Source organism: Phacochoerus africanus, chromosome 4 (assembly GCF_016906955.1).
Source record: "Phacochoerus africanus isolate WHEZ1 chromosome 4, ROS_Pafr_v1, whole genome shotgun sequence".
NCBI classification, from domain to species: domain Eukaryota; kingdom Metazoa; phylum Chordata; class Mammalia; order Artiodactyla; family Suidae; genus Phacochoerus; species Phacochoerus africanus.
In genome coordinates this window covers 103,798,184-103,805,744 of record NC_062547.1, presented here as the reverse complement: position 1 = coordinate 103,805,744, position 7,561 = coordinate 103,798,184, and positions in this window count along the sequence as shown.

Below are 7,561 nucleotides of genomic sequence, written 5' to 3'. Positions count from 1 at the left end.
ATGTGGACATCTTTGGGGGACCATTTTTCACACACTACGTTGTAGTTCTAAGTTTCAATAAGAATTAGAAATGAATCCAAAATGTAACGGTATACAATGAAAGAAAAGCAAACTGTTTTCACTCCTAACAAACTTCAGTGCTTCATTGGTTTTGGAGTTTTTGTCAAATTTGAATGATCTGCTACTGAGCAAGTGCTCTTTTCACTGAGAGAGGGTTCACTTCCCCAGCAGTGGGTCCTGTCACATTAGGAATCTGTGGAAGCAATTTAGCAATTTAAGTGGCCAGCTTTTAAAAACAACAAATATGAAAAATATGAATAAAGTGAAAAAGAATACATATATATATAGTAGATTCACTATGCTCCACAGCAGAAATTAACACAGCATTTTAAATCGACTATACTTCAACAAAATTTTTAAAAAAGGAAAAAGTCAAATAGGACAAAACTAGAGAATATTGAACATAGCGAAGGTAAATTATGATGTGTGAAACATTTTTACAGCTAAACATATACATTTGTGTACTGGGTTGCATGGTAAAATGCATTTTGTAAGATCTCAGTATCACTAACTTGTTTGTGTAATGTCTTCTCATTGGTGAGCATTAAGTCCTTTCTTTTGTTTTATTTCCCTTTTCCCCCATCTTACATTTCCATTCCCTTCCTTGTCCCCCACAGGCAAACATTTAATGTGTCTACTGTATTATCTTTTTTGCTCCATGTATGTTCTTACAAAATGTTCCTTACTTTGGAGGCTTGTTTTTTTTTAATAAGTTATATAAAATTAAACGAATTGAAAAGACACTATCTACACTGGAGTCCATTCTTTTTAATTGCTACAGAGTAATCCATGGTGGTAATCTATTACCACACGTATTTACTCTATGTCTTTCTTTGGGTAGAAGTAAAAATGTTTGAAGCCACTAGTCTAGTGCATACATCAGGGATTCATTGGCGAACTCTTGAAACAGCACTGGACATTTTTTTCATCCAAAGCACACATTTGAATTGTTTGCTCAGTTTTCCTCTTCCTAGCATTAAGATATGGATGTCACTGTTAGCAACCTTGGCCCCACAGGAGAACACGGGTTGACATATACCATAAACAGGAGAGTCCTTTATGCACTGAATCAAAGAGTTGTGAACTTTTAATCCTCCTCCTGCCCTCTTCCCTGTCCTTGCCCCACCCTGCCACCCCCATCATTTTAATGGACAATATTTTAAGAATGGTTTGGTTGAAAGGTATAGAGCCTCACTATAAAATTGGATTTGTTGGAAGGGTTTCAGGCCTCTTGGAAAATACAAACCCAGGCCTTAGCACCATATCTGTTCCTACCAAGCTGCCTGAAACAAAGTGAATGCTCCGTAAGCTTTGGATCAATAAAGTGGATGAATAGGCAGGTAGATAAAAACAGGAAAATCATCTGAAATCAAGGCAGCTGCTCTCACTGCCTCTAGGTTTGGCCCCATAATCTTGTAGCTCTGCTTACATGCCTGCTTCCCTTGTCTATTTCTGCAGATATGCATACCTGCTCTGCAATAATGCCCTCCTTGGGTGAGCAACCACTAAGTTTGCTTGGGAATAAAGGGGTTCTGGTGATGCAGACTTTCAGTGCTAAAATCAGGAAAGTCTCAGGCAAATTGGGACAGTTGGTCAGTTTAACATTACCTGAAAGACCACCTTAAAAGTCAGCTTCATATCCTGCCCTAAAGCCCCCTTGAATGAATGGATTACATCCCTCCAAGTCCCAATATATTGAAGTTTGGAGACCTTGATTGGATTGCCCAAATTGTGATATGTCTCCCCTGCTCCAGGTGTTCTTTCCTGGTCCAATTAACCCAGACTGAAATATAGGGAAGGTAGGTAGGCACATCACTCATCCACAATCCTGTGTACTAGGTTCTGAGAAAGGGGTGTTGAGGCAATGTTGGGCATTTGTAATTGATGGATATGACTTAGCACATCATTCACAGGTTCCCAGCAGGAGATTTCTGTCCAGGATCAGAAGGATGAAGAAATGAGGAAAATGGTGGAATTATTAGGCTGGCTCTTTTTTCTTTCTTTCTTCTTTTTTTTGTCTTTTTAGGGTCGCACCTGTGGCATATGGAAGTTCTAAGGCTAGGGGTTGAGTCAGAGCCATAGCCACCAGCCTACACAACAGTTCACAGCAACGCCAGACCCTTAACCCACTGAGCAAGGCCAGGGATTAAACCTTCATCCTCATTGATACTGAGAGGGTTTGTAACCCACTGAGCCACAACGGGAACTCCCAGGTTTTCTTAATAAGATCTCTCTCCAACCGTTTTTTCACTTAGCATTATGTTTTCAAGGTTCATCCACGTTGTAGCACATATCAATACTTCCTTTCTTTTCACAGCCAAATGTCTATTGTATGGATACACCACTTAAAAAAAAAAAAATCCCTGCATTAGTTAATGGAAATGTGGGTTGTCTCTACTTTTTAGCTACTATGAAAAATGCATCTGTGAACATTCGTGCATGTATCTACAAGTTTTTGTATGGACATATGTTTTGAATTCTTAGATAACTGAGGGTAAAATTGTTGAGTCCTATGTTTAACCCTATGTTTAACTCTTTGAAGGTCGGCCAAACTATTCACCATATTTACGTTCCCGTCAGCTAATGCATGAGGATTCCAGTTTTTCCACATCCTCACCAACACTCATTATTTTCCATTTTTAAAATTATAACTATAAAGTGGTATCTCATTGAGTTTTGATTTGCATTTCCTGACTAATGTTTGAATACATTTTTATGTGCTTATTGACTATTTGTATAATTTCTTTAGAGTAATGTCTATTTGGAAACTACTCATTTTAAAGTAGGATTATTTATGTTTTTATTGTTGAATTATATACATTCTTTATATATTCTGGATATCAAACTCTACAAGATATATGATTTGGAAAATTTTTGTCACATTCTGCACTGTGCCCTTTCATTTCTTGATAGTGTCCTTTGATGCACAAACATTTTAATTCTGATGAACTCAAGTTTATATATTTTTCTTTATGTTGCTTTTGGTGTCATATCTTAAAAAAAAAATTTCCTAATCCCAGTGAAACCATGGGTAACCAGTCGAATCCATTTCACCTGCCTAAACTAATCAAGTCATCTACTAAAATACTCGCATATCCTCTAAGCAGCACAGAGCCTAAACTAGATATTTGCCTGAGTTGTTTTCCAAGAACTTGGAATCAGCTGTGTCTAGTTGGAGCCAAGCTGGTTAAGAATAAACAGGACTACTGACCCTCCAACTAGCAATGCAAGCGTTTCCCTGCTTAGTGACTTCTTGAGAAGCTTCAGATCCTGTTAAGAGTCTCCAAGTTTAAACACTCACATTACGCCTGCGCAATGATTACCACATCTTTTTCCAATCACCTTTCTCCACGCTGCCCGATTGCCCCTAAGCCCCAGGCTGCCCTGCCACTTTAAGTCTTTATCCTATAAATACCCCAGCCTCTTGCCTTTGGGGCAGGAAGCGTTCGAAATTTTTTCACCGGTCTTCCTGCTTGGTTGCCTGGCGAATAAAACCCTCTTTTTGCCACAGATCTTGGCATCTAGGCGTTTTGCCTTGTTGTGCGTTGGAGAGAACAAAATACAATCTGGTTCAGTAATAGAATTTGGTGAGCTAGCCAGAAGGTAAGCCCAGACAGGCCTTTGTCGGTAGTTCTTTCGCTCCTTGCCCGTTTTGAGTCTGTAGCTGAGTCCAAGCGTCTGTTTAGGGACCGTCCTTCTGATTTCACCAGCGAGGCGCCACCCACTTTCAAAGTTTAGTTTTGCAGCACAGAAATGGTTTTGGGGTTTGGAAGACGTCCTTTGGGTGAGTAAACTCATTAAAGGAACACACCTGTGCCTAAATTCTCTGGCAGTACTGTCCAGACGGTGGATTGGATGCCCATCTTGTTGGACTTTGACAATGTCGAATTTTTTAGCTGCAGAGGTACCCCATATCGGGGTTAAAGGCTCCAGGGCTCCGATTTTTGGTCTTTCTTTGTCTGTGTCGATTGTCTTAAGTGTTAAGAACTATTGGGGATTAAGTTTATTGGTGAGCATAGCAAGGACTTTTAGAAAGATTTCCTTGCTAAAACTGTGTAGAAACAAAACCTTTTCAAAATGAGAAATGCTAATTCACTTCCCTCCGGTAGCCCCTAAGCCACATTCTCCAAAATTGGGTGACTTTAAGGTATGAATCCATGGAAAAGAAAATGATAGTATTTTTTTTGATAGCACTGCATGGCCACAACATTCTTTAGACTTTAAGCAAAATGGCTTGGAAATGAATCTTTCAATTAAAATACAACTTTGCAACTAGATTTATTTTGTAAACAGGGAAAAAAAAATGGGAGGAAATACCTTAGGTACAGTTTTTATGCCCCACCCCCCATCTTTGAAGGTTTAGAGAAATAGGAATGGTGTCTCTCAATCTTACCAGGGGTTCACCTGGGCTTTGTTCTTTAGATTCCACATATAAGTGATAACACTTATGTGTTTGTCTTTCTCTGACTTGTTAAACATAATACTCTGTAAGCTCGTCTTTGTTGCTAGCAATGGTAGAATTTCATCTTTTTTATGGCTGAGTAATATTCCATTGTGTATATGTACATCACATCTTTATTCAACTACTGACGGATATTTAAGTTGCTTCCTTTTTTTGGCTATTGTAATTAGTGCTGCTTTGAACATTGTGGTGCATGTCTCTTTTCAAAGTGATGTTTTTGTTTTTCCAGACACACCCAGGATTGGGAATTACTGGATCAAATGGTTGCTCTGTTTTTGAGGAAGCTCCATGCTGTTTTCTATAGTGGCTGCACTAATTTAATTTCCTACCAACAGTGAACAAAGGTTTGCTTCTCTCCACATGCTTGAAAACACTTATTATTTGTGGAGTTTCTGATGTTAGCCATTCTGATAACTGTGACGTGATATCTCACTGTGGTTTGAGTTTGCATTTCTCTGATTAGTGATTTCATATGATTGTTAGCCATCTCTATATCTTCTTTGGACAAATGTCTATTCAGGTCTTCTGCCCATTTTTTAATCAGGTTTTTTTTTTGATACCGAGTTGTACCAGCTGTTGGTATATTTTGGATATTAACTTCTTATCAGTCTTATCATTTGCTGATAATGCCTACCATTCAGTAGGTTGTCTTTTAATTTTGTTGATGATTTCTTCTGCTGTGAAAAAGCTTCTAAATTTAATTAGGTTTCAGTTTTTCTTTAACTTCATTTCCTTAGGAGCTCTATCTAAAAAATTATCAATAGGATGATTTATATCAAAGAGTGTTCCACCTATGTCGTTTCCTAGGAGTTTTATGCTTTCAGGTAAGTTCCTGCATTTTTGAATGTACAGCGCCTGTAGCTTAGTTAGGCTTGCTCAGGACAACCATTACATTTTTTTCTCTCCACCTTATTGAGATAACAGTTGGTAGACAGTGTTTTATTCCTGCTCCCGTAAACAGCCTTGCCCCTTGCCTTCAGGGAGGTGGATCTGAGACTAGTTCTCCAGTCTTTTTGCCTAGAGGCCTTGTAAATTGTCCCTCTTTGCTGCAAATCTTGGCATATCATGCACTTTGGCAAAAGGAATCTGTTTAAGTAATGTAAAGTTATCATATTTACGCCTTTGTTTATTCTAAGAGTTTAATAGTTTTGCTCTTACATTTAGGCCTTAAATAATTTTATATATGGCATAATTGGTCAAAATTAATTTTTGTACAAGTGAATATCCAGTTGTCCCAGCATAATTTATTGAGCAGTCTATTTTTTTCCCCCTTGGATTGTCTTGGCATTCTTGTTGAATCACCTGACCATAAATGTGCGGGTTTATTTCTAGACACAATTTCATTGATCCATGTGTCTGTTCTTATGCCTGTACCACTTTTGTCTTGATTATTATATCTCTATAACAGGCTTTGAAATTGTACATGTTAGCTGTACAACTTCATTCTCCTTTCAAGATTGTTTTTGACTATTTTGGGTTCCTTGAGTTTCATGGAACTTTAGGATCAGCTTATCAATTTCTGCAAAGAAGCCAGCTGGGATTCTGATGGAACTCGTGTTCAGTCTCTGGATCAATTGGGGGAGTGTTGATATCTTAACAATATTAAGTGTTCCAATCTTAATTTCTTTTCAGCAGTGTTTTATAGTTAGTGTACAAATCTTAAACTTTTTTGGTTAAATTTATTCCAAAGTATTGTAAGTTTTGATCTGATGGTACATAGGATGGATTGCATAATTTCATCTTCAGATTGTTCATTATTTAGAAACACAATTTTTGGTTTACAAATTTTAGTTTAGTCATTGTTTGGAAACACAATTGACTTCTTTGTAAATCTGCAACCTTTTAAATTTACTTAGCTCTAGTTAGCTTTAATTTTTTTTTGATACTTAGTTTTTCCATATGAGCATGTCATTGGCAAATAGAGATAGTTATACTTATTTTCTAATATGGATGCTTTTACAATTTTTTTTTAATCATTCAGTGACTCGTTTAATCTTGTCCAGTTGCTCTGAGTAGACCTTCAAGTACAACATTACATAGAAATAGTGAGAGCAGGCACCTTTGTCTCTTTCCAGATCTTAGGAGAAAAACCTGTCAATGTTACGAGTGTGATATTTATCAGTTTCTATGAAACACTTTCCCCAGTTGTGGAAGTTCTCTTAGTTTGTTCTCTGTTTAATCATGAAAGTGTGTTGGTTTTTGTCAAGTTTTTTTTTTTCCTGCATCTGATGAAATGATCATGTTTTTTCTAAAGTGTGTTATTGATAGGAGTTAAATTAATTTCTGGCTATTACACCAACCTTGCAATCTTGGGATAAAGCCCACATGGACATGATGTATGATCCTTCATGTATTTTGTTGAATTCAGTTTGCTAATATTGGGTCGATAATTTTTGTACCTATATTTATAGAGAATGTTGCATTGTAGTTTGATTTTCTTGTGATATCGCCTGCCTTTACTATTTTGATAGGGCCAGAAATTATATCAATAGTAGGTAAGAGTTATAAGAGTGACCCTCAAGGATTTGAGGGACTAAGCAGCTCCATACACTTGATGTTAGAAGCCTTGATCCACCTGCTTCTCTCTACCTGGTTATCAGTCACTGGCTCACCTGCATGAAGCAAAGGAGAGGCTCCACTGCCCGCAGGGGTACTTATTACTCTCCGAAGAGGGTCTTCACAAGTGGACCACTGGTATGTATGGAGCATCAATGAGCTCGGTATTCTAAATTATGAAGCACCTTGGACAAACACCTCTGGAGACGTATGTTGCAGAAATCATCCAGGGAATATTTGTCAGACTTTGTTCGCACAGAAGTCTAGTGCCCAGTACCCCAAAATCCCATCTCTTACTAGTCGGGTCTGAATGCACCTCCTACATCCTTCTGCCTGATTATAGAACTGGTCTGTTAAGGAGTGAAAGGACACTTTCATGGAGTTGCTATAGGCTGAGGAGGCTGAGAGGCAGTGCTCTTCTGAACACTCAGGTGTCACTAGGCACCACATTTCATGGCAAACCAACTGTCAGTACTATAGGCT